The sequence below is a fragment of the Cervus elaphus genome, chromosome 11 (assembly GCF_910594005.1).
Source record: "Cervus elaphus chromosome 11, mCerEla1.1, whole genome shotgun sequence".
NCBI classification, from domain to species: Eukaryota; Metazoa; Chordata; class Mammalia; order Artiodactyla; family Cervidae; genus Cervus; species Cervus elaphus.
The window spans coordinates 21103767-21131599 of NC_057825.1; positions in this window are offsets into that span (position 1 = coordinate 21103767).

The window sequence follows — 27833 nt, forward strand, 5'->3', positions numbered from 1 at the left end:
GTGGAAACTTCTGAAAGAGATGGGAATACCAGGCCACCTGACCTGCCTCTTGAGAAACCTGTATGCAGGTCAGGGAGCAACTGTTAGAACTGGACATGGAACAACGTACTGGTTTCAAATAGGAAAAGGAGTACATCAAGGCTGTATATTGTCACCCTGCTTATTTAACTTATAGCAGAGTACATCATAAGAAATGCTGGGCTGGAGGAAGTACAAGCTGGAATTAAGAAAGCTGGGAGAAATATCAACCACCTCAGATAGGCAGATGACACCATCCCTATGGCAGAATATAAAGAACTAAAGAGCCTCCTGATGAAAGTGAAACAGAAGAGTGAAAAAGTTGGCTTAAAGCTCAGTCTACAAGCAATAAATGCTGGAGAGGGTGTGGAGAAAAGGGAACCCTCTTACACTGTTGGTGGGAATGCAAACTAGTACAGCCACTGTGGAGAACAGTGTGCAGATTCCTTAAAAAACTGGAAATAGAACTGCCATATGACCCAGCAATCCCGCTGCTGGACATACACAGCGAGGAAACCAGAATTGAAAGAGACACATATACCCCAATGTTCATCGCAGCACTATTTATAATAGCCAGGACATGGAAGCAACCTAGATGTCCATCAGCAGACGAATGGATAAGAAAGCTGTGGTACATATACACAATGGAATATTACTCAGCCATTAAAAAGAATACATTTGAATCAGTTCTAATGAGGTGGATGAAACTGAAGCCTATTATATACAGAGTGAAGTAAGCCAGAAAGAAAAACACCAATACAGTATATTAACACATATATATGGAATTTAGAAAGATGGTAATGATAACCCTATATGCAAGACAGAAAAAGAGACACAGATGTATAGAAGAGTCTTTTGGACTCTGTGGGAGAGGGCAAGGGTGGAATGATATGGGATAATGGCATTGAAACATGCAAATTATCATATGTGAAATGAATCACCAGTCCAGGTTCGATGCATGATACAGGGTGCTCGGGGCTGGTGCACTGGGATGACCCAGAGGGATGGGATGGGGAGGGAGGTGGGAGGGGCGTTCAGGATGGGGAACACATGTACACCCATGGCAAATTCATGTCAATGTATGGCAAAACCAATACAATATTGTAAAGTAAAATAAATAAATAAATAAAACTTTAAAAAAAAAAAAAAAAAAAAAGCTCAACATTCAGAAAACTAAGATCATGGCATCTGGTCCCGTCACTTCATGGCAAATAGATGGGGAAACAGTGGAAACAGTTATAGACTTTATTTTCCTGGGCTCCAAAATCACTGCAGATGGTGATTGCAGCCATGAAATTAAAAGACGCTTGCTTCTTGGAAGGAAAGTTATGACCAACCTAGACTGCATATTAAAAAGCACAGACATTACTTTGTCAACAAAGGTCCACCTAGTTAAGGCTATGGTTTTTTCCAGTAGTCATGTATGGATGTAAGAGTTGGACTATAAAGAAAGCTGAGTGCTGAAGAATTGATGCTTTTGAACTGTGGTGTTGGAGAAGACTCTTGAGAGTCCCTTGGACTGCAAGGAGATCCAACCAGTCCATCCTAAGGGAGATATGTCCTGGGTGTTCATTGGGGGGACTGATGTTGAGGCTGAAACTCCAATACTTTGGTCACCTAATGTGAAGAACTGACTCATTTGAAAAGACCCTGATGCTTGGAAAGATTGAAGGTGGGAGGAGAAGGGGATGACAGAGGACGAGGTGGTTGGATGGCATCGCCGACTCAATGGACATGAATTTTAGTAAACTCTGGGAGTTGGTTATGGACAGGGAGGCCTGGCGTGCTGCAGTCCATGGGGTCGCAGAGTCAGACACGACTGAGCGACTGAACTGAATAACTTAAATGTCAAGAATACTTACCATATGATGGGCAAGATTCTAAGTGATACGTACACATATAATTGATCCTCAAACAACACAGGTTTGGATTGCATGGGTCTACTTAGACATGGATTTTTTTTTTTTTCAATGGTGTATATGCAGTCCTTCATGATCAGGGGTTGGTTGAATCTGCTGTGGATGTGGAACCATGGAGGCAGACACAGAGAAAGCACAGACAATGGAATGCCTGCAGAAATGGAGGACATATCAGGTTAAACATGGGTTTTGACTGGATGGAGGAATGGAGCCTCTAACCTCCATGTCATTCAAGGGTCAACTGTATACTTACTTAGACCTGACAAAAGAAACGAAAAATAAAACGCTTATCTTCATTTTGCACATGAGAAAACCAAAGCTTTATATTCAGTAAGTGATTTACAAAGGATACCCAGCTAGAAACTGACAAAGCTGGGCCATTTATTAGTAATATAAAAGATTTAATATTAAACCATGCTTCTAACTGACCTGGCAATGAAATATAATGTGAAATCTGGGATGAGATTCTGGAAGATAAAACGATATTTTTGGTATAAACTGAGGAAATTTAAATAAAGTATACACTTTGGTTAGTGGTAAAGAATCCACCTGCCAATGCAGGTGTTGTAAGAAATGAGGGTTCGATCCGTGGGTTAGTAATGTCCTCTGGAGGAGGGCATGGCAACCCACTCCAACATTCTTGCCTGGAGAATCCCACAGACAGAGAAGCCTGGTGGGCTACAGTACATAGGGTAACACAGAGTCAGACAGGATTGAAACAATTTAGTATGCGTGCGCTCATATTTTAGTTAATAATGTATCAGTATTGTTCATTAATTTTAACAAATGAGGCATATTAATGTAAGATGCTAATAATAGGGGAAACCGGGTGTGTAATACATGGGTTATGTAGGAACACCCTGTGTTATGTTTTCAATTATTCTGTAAATTTAAAATTGCTCTAACAATTAAAGTTTATTTAAAACAAAAACTATGTCCCTAATCTGTATATTACACTTTTTAGAGATTGCGTTTCTTGGTAAAAAAAACAAAAAAACATAAAAACAGGTAAAACAAGGATAAAGACAAATGTAGGTTCGGACTGGATGAACAGAAGCAGAAACTCTGAATAAAGGTGATTGCTATTGACCTCTGAGGAGACATAGCATATGCCTGGCATATAAAGTTCTCTAGAACATTAATGAAATGGCTGCTTTTATATAATTATCTGACATGCGTGCATATGTGCTAAGTTGCTTCAGTCATGTCCGACTCTTTGCGACCTGATGGACTATAGCTCACCAGTCTCCCCGTCCATGGGATTCTCCAGGCAAGAATACTGGAATGGGTTGCCATGCCCTCCTCCTGATGATCTTTCCAACCTAGAGATTGAACCTGGGTCTCTTAGATCTCCACCACTGGTAGGCAGTTTCTACACCCCTGAGACACTTGGGAAGCCCCAATTATATGACATAATCATCACCAGAGTTCCTTTAAAAGAGCTTTTATTAACCCCTGGTCCAACTCCAATAAGTTAAAAAATGAGATTGCATAAAGGTCAGCCTGAGGCTCTTTTACGAGGATATTATTTCTATAGCTTAAAAGAATGGTCATGGGTGATGCATTTTCGTATCAAGACACAACAAAAGATCATCTTTAGTAGGAGGGATTTGTACCTCAGTAAATAAGAGAGATATATTCACTACAAACTCGCTCATCTTGCCTACATAGACATGACCATAAAGCAAGCATCAAAACTTGGAAAATCAGATAATAATTCTCTTCTGGGCTTGAACTTGCAGTGTATACTGATTCTCTGCCAAGTTTTTTTCAGAATGATCAGGGGAAGTTGAAAACAGATCAAATTTATTCATTTTAAGATCAAAAGGGTATGGATATGACATGATTTCATTAAGAATTAAATAATCCACATGATTTCAAGGTTAAGAGCAAAAAGTAACTACTCTATATAATGGCTTAAAACTCCCAGAAGGAGTTTGAATGAGGAATGATGGCCTTTAACTAACAGCAGGCCCTTCTAGGTTTAATAACAAGTGATTTCTCTTAATTGCAATTGCCTTGAAGAAAGGTATTCAAGGTCTCAGAATCTGACAAGTTGTAGCTAGAATTCACACAAGGGATTTAACTGGGGGAAAAAAAGAATTTTTTAAAAATATTCAACCAACTCTAGGATCTCCTGACAGACCTGAGCAATTTTACTCTTCTTAATGCGGAGCCTCAGTAATATCAAGTCAAACTGTGGAAGAATAATATGTGGGAATTACTGAATTCATTGATTGCAATGGTTTTTCCCATTAGCAGAGGGAGCCAGTGGTAAAGAAACCACCTGCCAATGCAGGTAGACATAAGAGACGGAGGTTCAATCCCTGGGTAGGGAAGATCCCCTGGAGGAGGTCATGTCAACCCACTCCAGTATTCTTGCCTGGAGAATCCCATGGACAGAGGAGCCTGATGGGCTGCAGTCCATAGGGTCGCAGAGAGTCGGACAGGCCTGAAGTGACTGAGCACGCACACACAACCTAAGAGCCAGGTTAATCTCTCTGCATGAGGGGGGCCTTATGGGAGCAGGAAGAGAAACCTGAGGAGCTCAGATAACAGCCTGAGGGTGAGAAGTTCTGAGAAGAAGATACTGAGAGACCAGCGACCACTCAAAGTGGGAGATATTTGGGCAAGACAGATGGACTCTGAAGCAAAGGCAGTGAAGATATGGGCACTTACTGTGAGCGGGATGGAGGTGGTTTTGAGCCTAACTCCTTCTAGAAAGCAAACAATCAGATAGATCATTGTCTGGAGTCTATGACTCTTTTTTGTGTGTGTGTGTGTAGGGGAGAGGTGGGCGGAGGTTGTTTATTTTTATTTTTCAGGTAAGAAAATCATTCAGGTAAGAAAATCATTAACATGTTGGGCCCACCATCTCTCTGAAAATCTGAGGGAAAACAGTGACCACTCTACAAAAATAAGTAAATAAATAAAAATACACATTTTTATACTTTCACAAAATTTTATGATATCAGGTATATATAATCTAAAGATCATGCTCTGTACTGGTTAAGAACCTCTGATTCATAGAACCAATCAGTTCAGTTCAGTTCAGTTCAGTCGCTCAGTCGTGTCCCACTCTTGGCGACCCTATGAATCACAGCATGCCAGGCCTCCCTGTCCATCACCAACTCCGGGAGTTTACTCAAACTCATGTCCATCGAGTCGGTGATGCCATCCAGCCATCTCATTCTCTGTCGTCCCCTTCTCCTCCTGCCCTCAATCCCTCCCAGCATCAGGGTCTTTTCCAATGAGTCAGCTCTTCGCATAAGGTGGCCAAAGTACTGGAGTTTCAGCTTCAGCATCAGTCCTTCCAATGAACACCCAGGACTGATCTCCTTTAGGATGGACTGGTTGGATCTCCTTGCAGTCCAAGGGACTCTCAAGAGACTTCTCCAAAACCATAGTTCAAAAGCATCAATTTTTCAGTGCTCAGTTTTCTTCACAGTCCAACTCTCACATCCATACATGACCACTGGAAAAACAATAGCCTTGACCAGATGGACCTTTGTTAGCAAAGTAATGTCTCTGCTTTTTAATATGCTATCCAGGTTGGTCATAACTTTCCTTCCAAGGAGTAAGCGTCTTTTAATTTCCAATACAAGCAAGGAACTCCATTCTGGGGGATTTACCATATGATACAATTATCATCTAATCTAGTCTCTACTCTAAGGGTAAAGTGGGTATCTCCATCACCCTTTATCTAAAGGAAGAAACAAAGTTCAAATAATTAATGTATAAAGTTCATATGACTAAAAGGATTTTGTTGTTGTTTAGTTACTAAGGTGTGTCTGACATTTTGCATGACTTATACAATGTACATCGAATTTTGAGTGAAAGGAAAAAAAATACAAATAAAGTAATTTAAGGCTAACGTCTAGTCAAGGCCATGGTTTTTCCAGTAGTCATGTATGGATGTCAGAGTTGGACTATAAAGAAAGCTTAGCAGCCAAGAATTGATGCTTTTGAACTGTGGTGTAGGAGAAGAATCTTGAGAATCCTTTAGACGGCAAGGAGATCCAACCAGTCCATCCGAAAGGAAATCAGTCCTGGGTGTTCATTGGAAGGACTGACTGATGTTAAAGCTGAAACTCCAATACTTTGGCCACCCGATGAGAAGAGCTGACTCATTGGAAAAGACCCTGATGCTGGGAAAGATTGAAGGCAGGAGGGGAAGGGGATGACAGAGGATGAGATGGTTGGATGGCATCACAGATTCAATGGACATGAGTTTGGGTAGGCTCCGGGAGTTGGTGATGGACAGGGAGGCCTGGTGTGCTGCGGTTCATGGGGTTGCAAAGAGTCAGACATGACTGAGCGACTGAACTGAACTGAACTGAAGGCTAATGTACTCTAATTTTTTAATTTTTAAAAACTTTTTACTGACTTTTCTATCAAAGTACACAAAATATGTTTTTTTTTAACTTGGTAATTTTTATGAACTAAATATATCCATATAACTGGCATGCAAATTAAGAAAGTAAATATCAGTATTCCAAGCAATCAACTTTTATTGTACTAAGCTGCTGAAATTTTAGGGTGAATAATTATCCATACTTGTTTTAACCTATCTCACATTATGTATAATCCAAGTTGAAATTAACAACTTATTTGTCTCCAAAGCCAAATAGATCTTTCCCATTAAAAATGCATACTTTCAAATAAAATGTATGCTACCACTATTACAATAATCACATTTATTGTTATCATTAAAAACATTTATTAAATGCTTAGAAGCCAGACACTGTGCCAAACATTTTACTTAATGATAATATACATAATAATGATAAAAATAATTACTTTTTTCTATATTTCAGTCACTGGGGATGAGTTGTCATGGTTTTCTGCAGTTCAGTTAAGTTCATTCGCTCAGTTGTGTCTGACTGTTTGCAACTTCATGGGCTGCAACATGCCAGGCTTCCCTGTCCATCACCAAACTCACAACCATCGAGCTGGTTATGCCATCCAACCATCTTGTCCTCTGTCATCCCCTTCTCCTCCTGCCTTCAATCTTTCCCAGTATCAGGGTCTTTTCCAATGAGTCAGTTCTTCACATCAGATGGCCAAACTATTGGAGCTTCAGCTTCAGCATCAGTCCTTCCAATGAATATTCAGGATTGATTTCCTTTAGGATTGACTGGTTTGATCTTCTTGCAGACCAAGGCACTCTCAAGAGTCTTCTCCAACACCACAGTTCAAAAGCATCAATTCTTGGCTGCTAAGCTTTCTTTATAGTCCAACTCTCACATTCATATATGACTACTGGAAAAACTATAGCTTTGACTAGACGGACCTTTGTTGGCAAAGTAATGTCTCTGCTTTTTAATGTTGTCTAGGTTGGTCATAACTTTTCTTCCAAGGAGTAAGTATCTTTTAATTTCATGGCTGCAGTCACCATCTGCAGTGATTTTGGAGCCCAGGAAAATAAAGTCTGTCACTGTTTCCATTGCTTCCCCATCTATCTGCCATGAAGTGATGAGACCAGTTGCCAGGATCTTCATTTTTAGAATGTTGAGTTTTAAGCCAGATTTCTCATTCTCCTATTCACTTTGATCAGGAAGCTCTTTAGTTCCTCTTCACTTTTTGCCATAAGAGTGGTGTCATCGCTTTTCTGAGGTTATTGATATTTCTCCCAGCAATCTTGATTCCAGCTTGTACTTCATCCAGCCTGGCAAATTGCATGATGTTCTCTGCATATAAGTTAAATAAGCAAGGTGACAATATACAGCCTTAACATACTCCTTTCCGAATTTGGAACCAGTCTGTTTTTCCATGTCTGGTTCTAACTGTTGCTTCTTGTCCTGCATACAGATTTCTCAGGAGGCAGGTCAGGTGGTCTGATATTAGCATCTCTTTAAGACTTTTCCACAGTTTATTGTGATTGACACAGTCAAAGGCTTTGGCATAATCAATAATGCAGAAGTAGATGTTTTTCTGGAACTCTCTTTCTTTTTTGATGATCCAGCGGATATTAGCAATTTGATCTCTGGTTCCTCTGCTTTATCTAAAGCCAGCTTGAACATCTGAAAGCTCTCAGTTCATGTATTGTTGAACCCTCACTTGGAGAATTTTGAGCATTACTTTGCTGGCATGAGACAAGTGCAATTGTGCAATAGTTAGAAAATTCTTTGGCATTGCCTTTCTTTGGGGTTGGGATGAAAACTGACCTTTTCCAGTCCTGTGGTCACTGCTGAGTTTTCCAAATTTGCTGGCATATTGAGTGCAGCACTTTCACAGCATCATCTTTTAGCGTTTGAAATAGTTCAGCTGGAATTATATCACCTCCCCTAGCTTTGTTTCTAGTGATGCTTCCTAGAGCCCACTTGACTTCACATTCCAGGATGTCTGGCTCTAGGTGAGTGACCACACCATCGTGGTTATTTGGGCCATGAAGATCTTTGTTGTATAGTTCTTCTGTGTATTCTTGCCACCTCTTAATGTCTTCTGCTTCTGTTAGGTTCATACCATTTCCGTCCTTTATTGTGCCCATCGTTGCATGAAATACTCCCTTGGTATCTCTAATTTTCTTGAAGAGATCTCAAATCTTTCCCAATCATTTTTTCCCTCTATGTCTTTGCCTTGATTGCTTAGGAAGGCTTTCTTATCTCTCCTTGCTATTCTTTGGACTCTGCATTCAGATGAATATATCTTTCCTTTTCTACTTGCCTTTCATGCCTCTTCTTTTCTCAGCTATTTGTAAGGCCTTCTTAGACAATCATTTTTGCCTTTTTACATTTCTTTTTCTTGGGGATGGTTTTGGTCACTGACTCCTGTACAGTGTCATGGACCTCTGTCCATGACAGAGGAACTCTGTCTATCAGATCTAATCCCTTGAATCTATTTGTCACTTCCACTGCATAATTGTAAAGGATTTAATTTAGGTCATACCTGAATTGTCTAGTGGTTTTCCCTACTTTCTTCAGTCTAATTTTGAATTTGGCAGTAAGGAGTTCATGATATGAGCCACAGTCAACTCCTGGTCTTGTTTTTGCTGACTGTATAGAGCTTCTCCATCTTTGGCTGCAGAGAATATAATCAATCTGATTTTGATATTGACCATCTGGTGATGTCCGTGTGTAGAGTTTTCTCTTGTGTTGTTGGGAGAGGGTGTTTGCTATGATTAGGGTGTTCCCTTGGCAAAACTCTGTTGGCCTTTGCCCAGCTTCATTTTGTACTCCAAGGCCAAACTTGCCTGTTACTCCAGATATTTCTTGACTTCCTATTTTTGCATTCCATAGAGGAAAACAACAGAATGGGAAAGACTAGAGATCTCTTCAAGAAAATTAGAGATACAAAGGGAACATTTCAGGCAAAGATGGGTTCGATAAAGGACCAAAATGGTATGGACCTAACAGAAGCAGAAGATATTAAGAAGAGGTGGCAAGAATACACAGAAGAACTGTACAAAAAAGATCTTCACGACCCAGATAATCACAATGGTGTGATGACTGACCTAGAACCAGACATCCTGGAATGTGAAGTCAAGTGGGCCTTAGAAAGCATCACTACGAACAAAACTAGTGGATGTGATAGAATTCCAGTTGAGCTATTTCAAATTCTGAAAGATGATGCTGTGAAAGTGCTGCACTCAATATGCCAGCAAATTTGGAAAACTCAGCGGTGGCCACAGGACTGGGAAAGGTCAGTTTTCATTCCATTCCCTAAGAAAGGCAATGCCAAAGATTGCTCAAACTACCGCACAATTGCACTCATCTCACACGCTAGTAAAGTAATGCTCAAAATTCTCCAAGCCAGGCTTCAGCAATACGTGAACCAAGAACTTCCAGATGTTCAAGCTGATTTTAGAAAAGGCCGAGGAACCAGAGATCAAATTGCAAGCATCCACTGGATCATCAAAAAAGCAAGAGAGTTCCAGAAAAACATCTATTTCTGCTTTATTGACTACATGAAAGCCTTCGACTGTGTGGATCACAATAAACTGTGGAAAATTCTGAAAGAGATGGGAATACCAGACCACCTGTCTTGCCTCTTGAGAAACCTGTATGCAGGTCAGGAAGCAACAGTTAGAACTGGACATGAAACAGACTGTTTCCAAATAGGAAAAGGAGTACGTCAAGGCTGTATATTGTCACCCTGCTTATTTAACTTATATGCAGAGTACATCATGAGAAACGCTGGACTGGAAAAAGCACAAGCTGGAATCAAGATTGCTGGGAGAAATATCAATAACCTCAGATATGCAGATGACACCACCCTTATGGCAGAGAGTGAAGAGGAACTAAAAAGCCTCTTGATGAAAATGAAAGAGGAGAGTGAAAAAGCTGGCTTAAAGCTTAACATTCAGAAAACTAAGATCATGGCATCTGGTCCCATCACTTCATGGGAAAGAGATGGGGAAACAGTGGAAACAGTGTCAGACTTCATTTTTGGGGGCTCCAAAATCACTGCAGATGGTGGTTGCAGCCATGAAATTAAAAGCTGCTTACTCCTTGGAAGGAAAGTTATGACCAACCTAGATAGCATATTAAAAAGCAGAGACATTACTTTGCCAACAAAGGTCCGTCTGGTCAAGGCTATGCTTTTTCCAGTGGTTATGTATGGATGTGAGAATTGGACTGTGAAGAAAACTGAGCACTGAAAAATTGATGCTTTTGAACTGTGGTGTTGGAGAAGACTCTTGAGAGTCCCTTGGACTGCAAGGAGATCCAACCAGTCCATCCTAAAGGAGATCAGTCCTGGGTGTTCATTGGAAGAACTGATGCTGAAGCTGAAACTCCAGTACTTTGGCCACCTTATGCGAAGAGCTGACTCATTGGAAAAGACCCTGATGCTGGGAGGGGTTGGGGGCAGGAGGAGAAGGGGACGACAGAGGATGAGATGGCTGGATGGCATCACTGACTCGATGGGCATGAATTTGAGTAAACTCCAGAAGTTGGTGATGGACAGGGAGGCTTGGCGTGCTGCGATTCATGGGGTGGCAAAGAGTCGGACATGACTGAGCGACTGAACTGAAATGGACTGATGATGAAAAGAAAATCTTTTTTTGGTATTAGTTATAGAAGGTCCTGTAGGTCATCATTGAGCAATTCAACTTCAGCTTCTTTGGTATTAGCAGTTGGGGCATAGACTTGGATTTCTGTGATATTGAATGGTTTCCTTGGAAATGTACAGAGATCATTCTGTCATTTTTGAGATTGTACCTAAGTACTGCATTTTGGACTCTTTTGTTGACTATGAGGGCTACTCCATTTCTTCTAAGGGATATCTTACCCACAGTGATAGATATAAAGGTCATCTGAATTAAATTTTCCCATTCTGATCCATTTTCTTAATATTTCTCAAAAAAAAAATCTATTCAGTCATTGCTGTTATTATAACTATTTACAATTGGGGAGATTGATGAAGTCATCTTACTTGTTGAAACCAGGTGTCAAAGAGGGGTTTAAGTTTGACAACTTTACTCTACCGTCATTATTTTGCACCAATTTGCAGAAGGTAGAAAGCAAATGGTGGTGGGGGTCAAGATTCAGGCTGACAGGCTCGTCTTAGCCTTGCAGTGACGGCTAGCGTTTAAATTCTTTCCCTATGGCTCTGATTCTTCTCCATCCAGAACTGGGCAGGCAGAGTCATACCCACCAATAATGCCAGCTTAGATCCCCAAATGCTTTAGAGTTAGCAAAGCTGGAAGTTAGGGTTTTGTGAGCTGTTTTCCCCCGGTTATTACTGAAAATTTCAGTCTCTCTCAATCTTCAGTCTCTCTCAATTTTATTCTCATGTATCCTAAAAGTGGCCAGTGGGAGCTCCATTGAGCTGACTATGCAGTCATCTTGTTGTGACTACATTAATTTTCAAGAACTTCCTTTTATACCTGACATACCAAGATTTCTCAAGCTCGTCTTTTACTTTCTCTGGCCCAGACCTGGAAACTGCTATTTCTCTGAGAAGCCCTGGTTGTTTCTTGATTGGGAAATGCTACTTGGCATCCAATATGGGTAGGAGAACTGTGTCTGTGAGCTATTTTATGTCTAACAAAATCTGTTAATAAAAACATTTTCTCTTTTCTTTCAAATAAAATATCAAATTTTTGTATATTTGGTGGATTACCCCATATGGATTAGAAAATCTGGTAACCATTGCCATTGACATAGGTTAATTTATAAAAGAAAAAGGGGTCTTTATTTCACCACCACTGAGTAGGCCAATCTCAATCTCCTTTGTGTTCTACCCCTTTATTTGAAAGATAAAACCCCAGTTTTTAACTATCTTTAATGACAGTTTAAGCTGCCATCCGTCTCAGGACTAAGGGGACAATAAGATTATGGCAAATAATCTTGAAGATTCAGGCTAAGAAAATTTCTCAGAGGGACATGGACTATCCCAAACTCTGTTGCTACAAAGTTCTCGCTTAGAAAAGGGACCATAAGTTATCACAGAATAAGACTCAGTAGAACTGATTTGACAGAACATTTAGGATAGCCTCTTCTAGTGAACTATATTTTTTTTGATAGACTGGTATAAAATGGAATTTTATTTCTCCTTTCCCAAATGTTAAATGTTTACTTCTAAAACTTTAAATAATCAAACATCTGTTAAATACCAGGTGTTTGATGCAACATTTTTATATGTAACATCATTCTTGACTTTAAGGTACCACCAATCATAATATAGCAATGAATTTAAGAAAAAAATGAAGGACAAAATGTTTTAAAATCAATAGGATGTATTTTATTAACTGATATGACTATGCATTTAGCTATCCAGTTAGAAACCAATGTTTTTTTTTACTTTTATAGTGAGATTTGATTTAAATCTCTTCGTGAGAGGCTAAAGGTTCATTTGAATCAGTGGTGGCCATTGGATGGCATTCATAGATTACTGAACACAATGGGACTCTGCTTTTCAAAATCCATGCTCTGATTTAAAATGTTCAACAACTGAGAGATCAATGTCAAGGCATATTGAAGACCAACAGAGACTTTGTATGCATTTCCACAATCTCATTGACAAATCATTTACAGTGCTCGAAATGCAATCGAATATTGTCTGACATAAGAAGAACCAAGAAAATGAGACCATTCTCAAGAATCTTTCTGCTTCTGATCTTGATTCAGAGATTTCTAAAAGTTGTTTGGTGTATTTTTGTACATGTATGTTGATCTTAAAAGCTTACACTGTCATATCAAAATTGGTGCCACCTTAGCTAAAATTAAATTGCTGGAAGTTATAGTTTCAATAGTGGAAATCAAGGTGAGGATAAGTAGTTCAAGTTTGCCTCCTGCAGTTGTCAGAGTAAGGACAGGGTGGAGGATTTTTTAGCAAGAGGAGACCAAAGCTGGTAAAATAAGTGAGGGGGGTTTTACAGAAGGTATGCCAGGTGAGGATAAGTACCTGAGATTGTGAAGAGTGGACAGAGTTGAAAGATATTTAGAAGCAAAATCGACAGAGCTTGGTGGGCTAGGATTTGGTGAGTAAAAGAAGGTGATGTTTGAGACTGGGTTTCAATGTGTTTTTGGTTGAGTGACTACTTGATTATAAAGAAAGACACAGAAGGAGGCTTTTTTTTCCCCTTGGGAAGGAAGTGGGTATAAGGAATCTAGTTTTGGAAATTTTGAGTTGGAGAAGCTTGTGGACAACCAAAATGGATATGTTTATCATATGCAATTTGACATGTGGGTTTGGATCTTTTGCAAAGAAAAAATGATTTAAGAGTCAACAGCACATACGTGGCAGTGGAGGCCTTAGAAGTCAATGGGGTTGCTTTCTGAGGGCAGCGGCAGCGGCCAGAGCCTTGTGGACAGAGAATCAATGGGACCTGGTGGAGAGCTTCATCTGGTTTAGTGAAGGTCAGCCTGGATAGGTTGGGTGTGAACTTGAGAGCATATAGGCCAACTAATAAACCTACTTCAATAACCTAAATGTGACAGCATCAAAGGTGATATGCTTCAAAATAAAGAGGATGCAAGGAGGAATAGAAGTGAGGCTTTCTGGAAAGTTAAGAGTGAATAGAACTTTTGAAATACTTGAACATTCTCTTAATGTATATTATTCTTTGGCTATGAATGCAAAGAATGAAAGGAAAGTCTTTCACGTGTGTATCACCTGCCGCCAGACCCTACTTTTATAGCATTGCTGATCTGGCGATGGGGAGGGAGCCAATGGTCCCATGATGACAATATAGATCAGGTCAAACAGAACAAGGACTACACTCCTGGAGGCACTGCGGATTTCAAAGCAAAGGCCTAGGGAAACATGATAAACCTCTGATGATCACATTCAACCCTAGAAAGTCTTAAATTATTCACTCTTTTATCACTTGCAAGCTCTTTCCTCTGACAGGGTTATTTCTCTCCTCTGAATCCTTCAGAGCCTTGCTTTTATCACTTGCAACATTAAAAATAATCCCTTAGACTCTGGACCTGTCAGTTATTTATAGACAAATGGCAGGGCTGCCATGCCAAGGCTGCCGATATGGAATGCATGAGGACTCCTTTACCCCTTGCATTATTCATGTCCTGACAAGCTGAGTTCCTGAAGTCCTTCTCCTCCAACTTCTTTTTACATTCTTGAGGCTCTCAAACTGAATTCTGTGGGCTAGAACAGTTTTTGTCTGAAGGCGAGAGGAAAGACAATTTTCTTATCAGGAAAAGAGCTAGCTTTATTCACAGACAACTCCATATAATGCATTTAGATCTTGCTGATGAAATGCCATGATGCAGTGAACTGAAGCTGCCTCTGCAATTCAAGAAAATGTGGATGCATCCATGCCTTAAAACAGGGACATAGGCTATGTTCCTACTGATTTGTCTTCTGATGGATAATCAGATTTATTTTATGGAATATATGTGTGTAAGTAGGTAGGTAGGAAGGTAGGTTTTATCAAGCACTTATATAATGCATTCCCTATGGTCAAGCTATCATTTAAGTGCTTTACAAACATTTACTTGGGAGGTAATGAAGTTTATATGTGGTCATGGGGCAGGACCTTCATGATGGGATTAGGGTCCTTATAGAAAGAAAAAGAGAGACCAGAGTTCATTCTCTTCACTTTGTGAGGACACAGGGAGAAGGCAGCCATCTATAATCCAGGAAGAAGCCCACATTAGAAACTAAATCAGTTAGCACCCTGACCTTGGACTTCCCATCCTTCAAAACTGTGAGAAATATATAAGTTGTTTGAGCTACCCCACCTATGCTACTGTTTTGTAGCAACCTGAACAGATTAAGACAATGCCTTATCTAGATGAAAGGAAAGATATCACAAGATATAGTTTACATATATAATTTTTGTATTTCATCAAGATAGGAAAAGGGGCTTCCCTGGCGACTCAGATGGTAAAGAGTCTGTGTGCAATCTGGGGGATGCAGGTTCGATCCTTGGGTCAAAAAGATCCCCTGGAGAAGGGAATGACCACCCACTTCAGTGTTATTGCCTGGAGAATTCCGTGGGTAGAGGAGCCTGGCAGGCTTCAGTCCATGAAATAGATCCCTGAGGCCAAAGTGGTTGGGGACTTTGGAAGGCATTTGGGTCAAGGAAAGGTGAGTGGTGTTTTATGAGTGGACCTCACAGCTGTCAGCACCTGCATGTCCACATAGATGAGGGGCTCCCTCTGGTTCACGCTGTCTCTAGTCTTTCCAGTGAACAACTAGTGGAAGTCATGGCAAGAAGGTTGACCATCAGTGCAAATTCTCCTCGTGTCAAGAGCCCATGGTGTTCTGAACTTAGACATCAAATCACATTTGGCCTTTAAATCTATTAAAGTTCTAGTGGTTTTCTTTCCACTAGCTAATGTGAGAGCCCCTTAAATCTCTTGTATTCTGTTATAGTGAGAGAATAGAATATCCCCTTGGGAAGGATGGGCTTCTCTGGTGGTTCAGACAGTAAAGCATCTGCCTACAATGTGGGAGACCCAGGTTCGATCCATGGGTCGGGAAGATCCTCTGGAGAAGGAAATGGCAACCCACTTCAGTACTCTTGCCTGGAAAATCCCATGGGTGGAGGAGCATGGTAGGCTACAGTCCATGGGGTTGCAAAGAGTTGGACATGACTGAGCTACTTCATTTTTCTTTCTTTGGGAAGGATTGGCCCTAGTTAGAATTCGGGCTACATGGTTCCTCTCTCTGATGGGCTCAAGAAGACTAGTGATTTAATGTGATTGATTTTCCTGCATTATCTGACTTACATTCTCTGCAGCACTCTTTATCTTAGGTGGAAGCAGGATCCCACCCTTTCAGGAGATTAACTATGACATAAGACTCTGAACCGAAAGAGCATGGTAGAGGGTAGAAAGAAGGGAGGGAGGAAGGTAGGTAGCCTTTTTATAGCATTTTATCATTTATAAAGTACATTCCCATATCCTGTGTTACGAAACAAATTCTACTGAGCTCTTACTGAGCTAGGTGCTTCTTAAGCCAGATCCTGCAGGTGTTAAGCATTTCATATATCAAATCTCATTTGATCACTACATGAATTTTACGACATGCAGGCTACCGTTATGCTCACTTTATACCTATTGAGACCTAGGAAGTTTATTTTGTTCAAGGTTGTCCAACCAGGCTTTTCATCAGCACCATTAAGCTCATTCATTTTTATGGAAGCTACCCCCAAATATCTGTGCTCTAGGAATTGTTCGTTTATTTCACAGGAGAGGAGGTTGAGGTACAGAAACAAAAAGTGACCGCTAAAAGATCATAGAGAAAATGCATAAATGGCAAAAACAGTTGGAAAATAAGTGCTTGATTTTGAGTTATGAGTGCTCACCATTCTCTAGAGAAATTGGAAATGTATTGACATGGGGATCATGGACCATCATCTCTAAATTCTCCACAGTCCTTTGCACTCTGTCCAACACATAATGAGACTTAAATTCTTATTTAATAAGAATGGGGAATGATGAAAGAAAGAAAGATATAGGGAAGAGACAGAGACACAGCGAGACATAGAAATAGAAGGAGAGTTATAAAGACAAAGGGGCAAGAGGAAGAAAAGTTCCCTTTTATACAATGTTTTGGAATGAAAAATAAAATGTCCTTTTCTGTGCTGTTAGGACATGCTTTTTAATTTGTAGAAGTCATCAGCAGATGTTGCGTCCCCATGCAGTGGGTCTGATCACCACGACAAAGGCACTACCTCATCTATAAATAGGTGGTCAGATTGATCTCACATTCTGCGCTGGTTCTACCAACTGCTTGATGAGCATGACAACAGGATCGATGAGTGATTCCCTCCACCCCCACTGCAGAAGCCTCACCTGCACTCTCTTCTGGAAGATGACAATCAGACTCATTAAATTCAGCACAAAGGAGCCTCAAAGATATGTTTGGGTATTACCTATTAGTCCAGTGATTAGGGCTCTGCCCTTTAACTGCTGAGGACACAGTTTCAATCTCTGGTCAGGGAACTAAGATCTCACAAGTTTCATGCTGCTGCTGCTGCTAAGTTGCTTCAGTTGTGTCCGACTCTGTGTGAGCCCATAGATGGAAGCCCACTAGGCTCCCCTGTCCCTGGGATTCTCCAGGCAAGAACACTGGAGTGGGTTGACATTTCCCTCTCCAATGCATAAAAGTGAAAAGTGAAAGTGAAGTCATTCAGTCGTGTCTGACTCTTAGGGACCCCACGGACTGCAGCCTACCAGGCTCCTCTGTCCATGGGATGTTCCAGGCAAGAGTACTGGAGTGGGGTGCCATTGCCTTCTCCCACAAGCTGCATAGAGTGGCCAAAAAGAAAAAAAATAGACTCCTTAACTTATTTAGATTAATTTATTCTCTTCTTTTTTTTTATTTTTACTTTTTTTTCATTTATTTTTATTGGTTGGAGGCTAATTACTTTACAATATTGTAGTGATTTTTGCCATGCATTGACATGAATCAGCCATGGATTTACATGTGTTCCCCATCCTGAACTCCCCTCCCACCTCCCTCCCCATCCCATCCCTCTGGGTCATCCCAGTGCACCAGCCCTGAGCACTTGTCTCATGCATCCAACCTGGGCTGGCGATCTGTTTCACATTTGATAATATACATGTTTCGATGCTGTTCTCTCAGATCATCCCACCCTCGCCTTCTCCTATAGAGTCCAAAAGTCTGTCCTATACATCTGTGTCTCTTTTTCTGTCTTGCATATAGGGTTATCTATTTTCTTCTTTTTTGCATAGATCAGATCAATACATACCTGAGAAGCTCCACTACCATATACATGGTTAGATCAGATGCCATTTCTCCTTGTTAGTCTCTCAGTCATGTCTGACTCTTTGAGACCCCATGGACAGTAGCCCACCAGTCTCCTCTGTCCATGAAATTCTCCAGGAAAGAATACTGGAGTGGGTCGCCATTCCCTTCTCCAAGGGATCTTCCTGACCCAGCGATCAAACCTGGATCTCCTGCATTGCAGGTGAATTCTTCACCATCTGAGTCACAAGGGAAGCCCTGCCACTTCTCCTGCTAGTCTTCAAAGCAGACACGTTTGTGAATAAGAAAGATCTGGCCTGAATGGCTCCAGACAATGTGAAGAGTGCTGTATGCACGCAGGACTCCAAAACTCTTCCATTTAGCTGTGCCCTGCTTTCTGTATGTGAATTCCTTGTATACTTAAAGATTTCTTCAATGCTATGCCACTGTTTTGACACTGTGCTTGTTTGGCACTCTGTAACAGTATATATAAACTTTCACTAATAAACAAACACATCTCAGTAAAAGTCAGGGAGAAAAACTGAGTCGCATTTAGGGCTGGGGACTCATCTCTAGCCAGAAGCTCTGTGAATTGTTTGACATAAGTGTCATCTCCCCAGCTGGTGAAATCTAAGATTCCCAGTGGAGTGTGCTGAGGTGGAGAAAGTCCGTCTATGTGCTGCTAAAGTCCTTCCTGATGGGAGTGCAGAATCAGGCAGAGGATGAAGGAAGACAGGAACACAGCACACATGAGCATTAGAACCATCTCTCTGATAGTAACATAAAGGAGAGGCCAACAATTTTACCTTGCTGGGAGTGTTGCGAAATTTGTCAGCATCTGTCTCAGAATGCTACCTGGACCACATTCAGTTCGGTTCAGTCACTCAGTCGTGTCCGACTCTTTTTGACTCCCTGGACTGCAGCACGTCAGGCCTCCCTGTCCATCACCAACTCCCAGAGCTTGCTCAAACTCATGTCCATTGAGTCAGTGATGTCATCCAACCATCTCATCCTCTATCATCCCCTTCTCCTCCTGCCCTCAATCTTACCCAGCATCAGGGTCTTTTCCAATGAGTCAGTTCTTTGCATCAGGTGGCCAAAGCATTGGAGCTTCAGCTTCAGCATCAGCCCTTCCAATGAATATTCATGATTGATTTCCTTTAGGACTGACTGGTTTGATCTTCTTGCAGTCCTGCTGCTGCTGCTGCTAAGTCACTTAAGTCGTGTCTGACTCTGTGTGGTCCCACAGATGGCAGCCCACCAGGCTCCCCCGTCCCTGGGATTCTCCAGGCAAGAACACTGGAGTGGGTTGACATTTCCTTCTCCAATGTGTGAAAGTGAAAAGTGAAAAAGAAGTCGCTCAGTCGTGTCTGACTCTTAGCGACCCCATGGACTGCAGCCTACCAGGCTCCTCCAGTCCTAGAGACTCAAAAGTCTTCTCAAATACCATAGTTCAAAAGCATCAATTCTTCGGTGCTCAGATTTCTTTATGGTCCAACTCTCACATCCATACATGACTATTGGAAAAACCATAGCTTTGACTAGACAGACCTTTGTCAGTAAAGTATTGTCTCTGCTTTTTAATGTGCTATCTAGGTTTGTCATAGCTTTTCTTCCAAGGAGCAAATGTGTTTTAATTTCATGGCTGCAGTCACCATCTACAGCCCACAAATCTGAGTACTGGCTTGGTATATCTCAATGATCAGGTGGATCTGTGAGATACTTTTACTGTGGCTGGATTGACTTGGGTATACTGTAAGTAACTTCTGAGTTAAGAGAAAGCCATTTTAGGATGGATGACTTTGTGCTTAGTTCTTCAGTGTGTCCAATCATTTGCAACCCTATGAATTGTCACCTGCCAGGCTCCTCTCTCCATGGGATTCTCCAGCAAGAATACTGGAGTGGGTTGTCATGCTCTCCTCCAGGGGATCTTCCCAACCCAGGGATGGAACATAGGATGGATACATATGTCCTTGTACTGAAAGTGAGAGTGTTTATTTTTCAAAGGAATTAAATTTCCCATTGAGAAAGCTCCTGGTAGGAGAAACTGGCTTTGGAGTGAGTAACCAGCCTCAGTTCCTTCCCATTCCTAATTTTTTTGGAGGGGGGGTAGTGATTGGGAGTATATTTCTGGGAGAAATGCATAGCAGAAGAGGCAACATTGGCTCTATTAGTGAATTGTTGGGAATATTAAATTAGAAGTCAACAGAAGTGTCTTAATAAATAAGAAACTTAATGACAAAGATGAGGGGTAATTATTGTTATTACTTCGCTAGAAAGTAGGATTTAAAAAACAAGCATCAGTCCTCTGTGAGTAGCTGTCTTGGAGGCTCTCTGGAGAGGTAGACAGGCAGACAGGTCATTTGGCTACAGGTCCACAAAAGAACCTGCCTCTTGAGAGCCCAGGGCAGGACTTCCCTGATGGTCCAGTGTCTAAGGCTCCATGCTCCCAGTGTGGGGGGCCCTGGGTTCAATTGCTGGTCAGGAACTAGTTCCCACTTGTCCCAACTATAATAAAAGACCTCACATGCCACAACTAAGACACTGTACAGCCTAAATGAATAAATTGATTAAATTTTTTAAAAAAGCCCAGGGCAGGACTTCCCTGGTGGTCTAGCGGCTATGGTGCCAAGCTTCCAATGCAGGTGGCACTGATTCCATCCCTGGTCTGGGAACTAAGATCCCACATGCCAAGGGGCCAAGAACTTTTTAAAAAATCCAGGACAGGAAGCCCAGGGATGCCACCATGCCTCAAGCAGCAGGAATGGGCGACAAGCCCTGGAACGGCTCCCCAGAGAAGGAAAGGACAGCTGAGCTAAGCTATGGATGGATGAGAGTCCCTGGGCTGTTACAGGATTTGGAGGCAGAGAATCAAATATGTCTTGAGTTGGTCTTCTTTCTAGAGAAAGAAAAGCAAGACGTGAAATTTAGATTCTTGTGGAATCGGTTTCCTTTATTAATGGTGTCTAATGGTCTGTAATTAAGGCACAACTTGTTAGCTAAACCAACAATTACCGTTTGTTTCAAGTGCAAAATGAGAATAATGAATGACTTTATTCAGCAGATTTCCTCTCTTTTAGTGGCTTTAGTAGGCCCTGGTTGAGTTTCAATATCTCTCCCTCCCCGTCTCTGTCTTCTTTCCAGCCTTCCTCCCCACATCCTTCACTTCCCCTGGACATAGACATCCATGCTTATGTGAGTATGTGCACACGTGCATGTGCGTGCGCACACACACACACACACACACACACACACACACACACACACACACAGAGCTGAATTCCTAATTCATACAAACATTAACCTTCACTCCTTAAGCATTTGGGGAAGACTGCAATTCATTTAAACTTATTTCATAGTTTTCATGGCCATTCCACCTTTGCCCCAGCTCCAGGCGTGAGTATCAAAATGAGTCTTAAAACTGGGAGAAGGGTGAAACTGGCTGGACAGGATGGTAAAGCAAAGTGACTATGGTTTGGTTAGATGGTAAAACACCTGAGAAACAGGACCACGTTGACAGTTTTAATTCAGTTCCATTGTGAGATGGTGTTCTTATCGGAGATGGTATTGCTGCTGTAACATGGGCAGAAGTGTGTGTGTGTGTGTGTGTGAGTGAGGAAGAGGGGAAGATTGAAACTGATACGTGGAGCAATGTCTTTGGAGACAAGCACATTTGAGTTCAGGTCCTAGATCTGTCACTTATTTATTATCAGTCCTGAGTTTTCAATCTCTCCTTCATTTTCCTTACCTTTAAAATGAAGCTCTAAACTCACACTCATTTATATATACTGAAAAGATCTTAAAAATATTGAATAGAATAATGTAAAAATCTATAGTGTAATGCCTGACATATAACTGCTGCTTCACATATAAAAATAGCTATTCTTTATTGCTATGAATTGAATTGTATGCCTCAAATACACATGCTGAAGACCCAACCTTCAGTGTGACTGTCTTTGGAGATAGGGCTTTTAAGAAGGTAACTGAGGTTAGGTGAGGTCATGAAGGTGGAGTCCTACCCCTATAGTACTGGTGCACAAGAAGAAGAGAGGAAAAAGCCAGCTCCAAGAGGACACAGAGGGGAGGCCAGGTGAGGACATAGTAAGAAGGCAGCCGTGTGCAACCAGTAAGAGAGGTCTTACCAGAAGCCCAATCTTTAGGCACCTTGACCATGGTCTTCATAAACTTCCAACCTTCACAACTGGGAGATGTCTCTTGTTTAAGTCACCCAGTCTGTTATGTTGTGTTTTTGGCAGCCTGAGCCAATGAACAGACTTCAATTGCACATTATGGCATGTGTTTTCTTCCACCCCAACTTCCTCAGAGTCACTCCCTGAAGGCCAAGAACAGACAGCCTCACCATGAAAGGCAGTGGGAAAGGAGCAGATTCCTAGGGATGGGAACTGGGGCTATCATTCCCCAGAACATGGGCCGTGAGGTCTCTCTCAGCCTTGATGAGCCCCAGAGACCCTTGTCTGCCGCCTTCTCTAACCACCCATCTCCAGCTCTTGGGTAATGTACAAAAACATGCACACTTCCTCCAGGTGAGCAGAAGAACCTCTGTTGTAGGTGGAGTCATATATTATACTCTAATCATGGAAGTGACTATTCCCTCATTTTGTCACATCTTACTGGCTAGAAGTCACAGTTTCCACCTGCATTCAAGAGCAGGAGATTATGCAAAGGTAGGTTCACTGGGGCTCACCTTAGAGTTCTGCCCACCACACTGCCTTAGGAGAGGCCGTGCCCCAAACATCTTCTGATAAAGATTGCAATTGTAGCGCCACAGTGTATGGAATATTTCCCAGGTTATTGTCAATCCCTCTGTGAAGAGAAGCCTACAAAGCAGTTGTCCAGTAAGGGAGACAAGGCTGTGGTCCATGTGATCAGATTGGCTAGTTGTCCGTGACTGTAGTTTCAGTCTGTCTGCCCTCTGATCCCCTTTCTCGGTGCCCACCGTCTCACCTGGGTTTCTTTTACCTTGGACGCGGGGTCTCTCTTCACGGCTGCTCCAGCAAAGCGCAGCTGCTGCTCCTTATCTCCGACACGGGGTAGTTCCTCTTGACCGCCGCCCCCGACCTCCGTCCGGCCTGGGGTAGCTCCTCTCGGCCGCGCTCCTGCGCAGTCGCAGCCGCCACACTAAAGGCTTTGACTGTGTGGATCACAGTAAACTGTGGAAAATTCTGAAAGAGATGGGAGTATCAGGCCACCTGACCTGCCTCTTGAGAAACCCGTATGCAGGTCAGGAAGCAACAGTTAGAACTGGACATGGAAAAAAGGACTGCTTCCAAATAGGAAAAGGAGTACGTCAAGGCTGTATATTGTCACCCTGCTTATTTAACTTACATGCAGAGTACTCATGAGAAACGCTGGGCTAGAGGAAGCACAAGCTGGAATCAAGATTGCTGGGAGAAATACCAATAACCTCAGATACGCAGATGACACCACCCTTATGGCAGAAAGTGAAGAAGAACTAAAGAGCCTCTTGATGAAAGTGAGAGAGGAGAGTGAAAAAGTTGGCTTAAAGCTCAACATTCAGAAAACTAAGATCATGGTATCCGGTCCCGTCGCTTCATGGCAAATAGATGGGGAAACAGGGGCTGACTTCATTTTTCTGGGCTCCAAAATCACTGAAGATGGTGATTGCAGCAATGAAATTAAAAGCTGCTTACTCCTTGGAAGGAAAGTTATGACCAACCTAGATAGCATATTAAAAAGCAGAGACATTACTTTGCCAATGAAGGTCCGTCTAGTCAAGGCTATGGTTTTTCCAGTGGTCATGTATGGATGTGAGAATTGGACTATAAAGAAAGCTGAGTGCTGAAGAATTGATGGTTTTGAACTGTGGTGTTAGAGAATACTTTTGAGAGTCCCTTGGACTATAAGGAGATCCAACCAGTCCATTCTAAAGGAAATCAGTCCTGGGTGTTCATTGGAAGGACTGATGTTGAAGCTGAAACTCCAATACTTTGGCCACCTGATGCGAAGAGCTGACTCATTGGAAAAGACCCTGATGCTGGGAAAGATCGAGGGCAGGAGGAGAAGGGGATGATAGAGGATGAGATGGTTGGATGACCATCTCTGACTTGATGGACATGAGTTTGAGCAAGCTCTGGGAGTTGCTGATGGACAGGGAGGCCTGGCATGCTGTGGTTCATTGGGTCGCAAAGAGTCGGACATGACTGAGCGACTGAACTGAACTGAATAAGGGAGATACATTAAGTTCAAGGGAGAGAAGTGAGGTGCAGCACAAAGATTCTGTTGGAAGGATGCATATTCAAAATACCAGGGGTGCTCAGAATGAAAACCGCTGAATGGAAATCCAAAAGCCTTGAGTAGGGCTGAAAAGAATGTGTCATCCTCAGTGTTCTCCTTAAATACCAAGGGACTTCATCAGAAGGTTTCCAGTGATTATTTTTTTCCTGGGTCTTCCCAAATTAGCTTTAGTAACTGTATGACAATAAATCTAAACCGTGGAAAAGTAACTGTATACAGTGATGATTACTTCTGTGAACAATGTTCCAGGGAAGAACTTATTTACTTTTGTGGAGGCAAATTTTAATGGAGCGGCCACAAGATGATAAGCAATGTCATGAGAGAGCTGTATTTATTCTTTCCAAAGAGATAATTCTATTTCCATTTTCCATTATAGAAAGCAAGGCCCAGAGAAGTAAACAATTCCCTCCATCTAGGCTGTGGTTGCCTTAGGAGCAGGGAATATGCCTTGATCATGTCTGCATATCCAGTGCCTTCAGAACAAAGAAATCAATCATACCCATCAGTGGATCAGTGGGTATCACACAACTGCTGAGTGGCATTGTCATGATTCAATCCCTAGTTCATCTGACTTCAAATTCCATGCCATTCTACTGCCTTGGCATCCTTCTCATCAAAGTTAGTGAGTCTCCTTTTTTTCTTGGGGAAAATGATCCTAGGTGATTGTTGTTCATGTTCATCATTTGAGCCATCAGTAGGGGAGTATTTTGTGTTTCGGATGGGGAGTCATGCATCAGGAAATGATTACAAGAATGCTAAAGTGACCTTTCTGGGGCATATAGTAGGGAAGGATGGGCAATACGGCAGGGATGGGACAAGGGTGTTACGAGTAAGATGCAAACCTTGGGTGCAAATTATTAAGCAGGCTTGAAAAGACTCAATAATCCTGATAAATCCTATTTGAATGCAATATTTTAAGAATCAAAATTCATGCCAAAACATTTGTGATGAATAAAATATCTAAATTTTAAATAAAGCCAGGATCTGACCCTATGTTGACCTGGCTCATCTCACTTGCTTCACCCTTACTGCCATCCTGTGGGAGGGAGAAGGAAGAGGAGAAAGAAGCAGCAAAATAAGTTCAGGCATACTGTGAACAGAGGAAAGAACCTGTCTCTCTCCCATCTCCCAAGCTTCCTAGGAACTGGGATGGTGGAGAAGCAAAAAGAGATAATATTCCAGAGGAGCTACTGTAAACCCTAGAAAAAAGTGCTAAAGCACAAAACATACCCAGTAAGCTCCCAAATCCATGATTTCACATGGAAAAATCAGGAGTCAGGAAACTATGCCCTAGTCTGGACTTCAGCACTGACTCACTGTGATTTGGGGCTGGCACTATGCCCATTTCTGGGCCTCCATTCACCCATTGGTAAAGTGAGAGTTTGGTGGACAGGCGCTCTCTGAGGTCCCTTCCAGCTCAGACATTCTAGAAGGCTGTGGACTAGCAGTTCTTTGGGAGGATACTCTGTCTCTTGTTCTCTGTACAAGTGCAGCATGACAAAGACAGATTTCTAACAGGTCAGCATGAACATCTGCTATCTATTGACCTTCCTTAGCTCTCTTCTCTTTTGGTTGGTGGTCAGTGGGTCATGAGAAGAGCTAAGCAGTCCTTACCACTGGTTCCCAAACGTCAGGTCACAATGAGGGTTGATTGAAATATTGAGCTTCTTGTGATGCTAGAACATCAGAACTGATAATATAATGTTTCCAGGTACCTCATGACTGGGCTTATGTTTAAGATAATGAAGACAATGTAAGGATCCACACTTATGAAAAACTGTTTCAAGCAGCGTGCAGAGAAGTTTTCCTCATTTGGTTTCCAGTTCTGTCTCTGCTCCTCAGAGATGCATTGGTCAGGGCACAGCCAAGATGCAGAGCACACAATTTACTTTGACTAACAGAATTTGCAAATGATTGTTAAGAAGGAATAAAGTTGATTACTAGGTGACTGAAAGGATGAGAAAGGGTAAGATGTGAAAATCTAAGCTACCATAGAGGAACAACTACCAGATGCATCTACAGTCCATACCTCTGAGGGGGATGAAGATTTTATCCACTTTAATCACCTTTATTTAGATGATTAAATCATTGAACCATAACAGAGGACCCCTTAGAACGAAAACAGGCTTCTGAGAAAACTGCCTGGCTGGTGAGCTTTCGCAGGCACACAGTAGAGCTTGCAGTGGTAGAAAAACAGCAAAGTGGATTCAGCTATGGGAAGAGGAAGAAATGGCTTCTGCCAAGGGAACATGAGCTCTAGGGGACTCATAGTAGCCAGGAAATGATGTAAGCCTTGGACAGGAAGTGATGCAAATAGCAGACAGGAAGTGGTGCTAGCGGAAAACAAGAAGCAACAAGTCCCTCAGCCTTTCACAGACTTGTGGGAATCAGGGTGGCAAAGCAGATATGTGCTTTGCAAAGCCCCAGTCTCAGCATCACAAAGCAGAGGATAGAAGAGGGAGTTGGAGCTGAGAGTCAATAAACTTCACAGTTGGCACACTCTTGTCTTTGATCTCAGGCAGATCACCTGACATTTTGGTACATCTTCTTGCTTATCTGTAAAATAAGAATAATAACAGAAGCCTCTTCATGGTGTTGCTAAAATGATTAAATTAGATAATACCTGAAAAGTGATAACTGCAGTCCCTGTGACCAAATATGTGCTCAATAAAATTTATTGGGTGTTATTCTACAAAGGAAGGAGATGAGGACAAACATGTCTGCTCTGCTCCAGGCACTAGACTGGGATTTTTCATTCATTTTGTAACTTAATTTTCAGTGACTGAGACATGAGTGTCGTTTTCCTGTTGCCACCTGAGGAGATTTGAGGAGTTCACTGGAGTCACGCTGGTAGAAGGATTTTTTCAAGCAGGACCTCAAGTAGAGGAGTGTTTCACTCCAAAGACCATACTGTTCCCATGGCAACGTGCTGCTTCCCCCAGAGCAGTAGACAGGAGGCAATTCTCATTCTTATTTCACCTCTCAGTTATGAAAAGTGAGGTTTTACTCCTTCTAAACCCCAAATCAATCACCTGTAAAATGAGGATAAATCACTTGCCAGGAACACCGTATCAAACTTTATAAAAAATAGCAAAATTGATCTTCATAGATACCAGGTCCAGGAAGATAAAATTTCTCACCTATCGCACAGAATCCTGTAGGGTAAATAATGCTGTAACACAACATATGTGTCTCTACAAATGACAGGGCCATGCAAAGTGTATGTAAAAACCACAGGACTTAGGGGAAAAGTGGGGGGCACAAAACTCAAAAACTTCATCAATGACACATGCTTACAAGGAGAGATAACTAATAAAAGTGATACAGAGTGGTGTACACATTAAATGATGAAGACACATACGCATACCACAATGAATCTGGCATGTTCCCTTGGAGAAGATTTGGCATTTGCTGGTTGCCCATGAGGGGCAGCTGGTGAGCTCTAGTGAGGTAGATGAAAGAGGGTGATCAGCAAACGGAGAACAGATATGTATA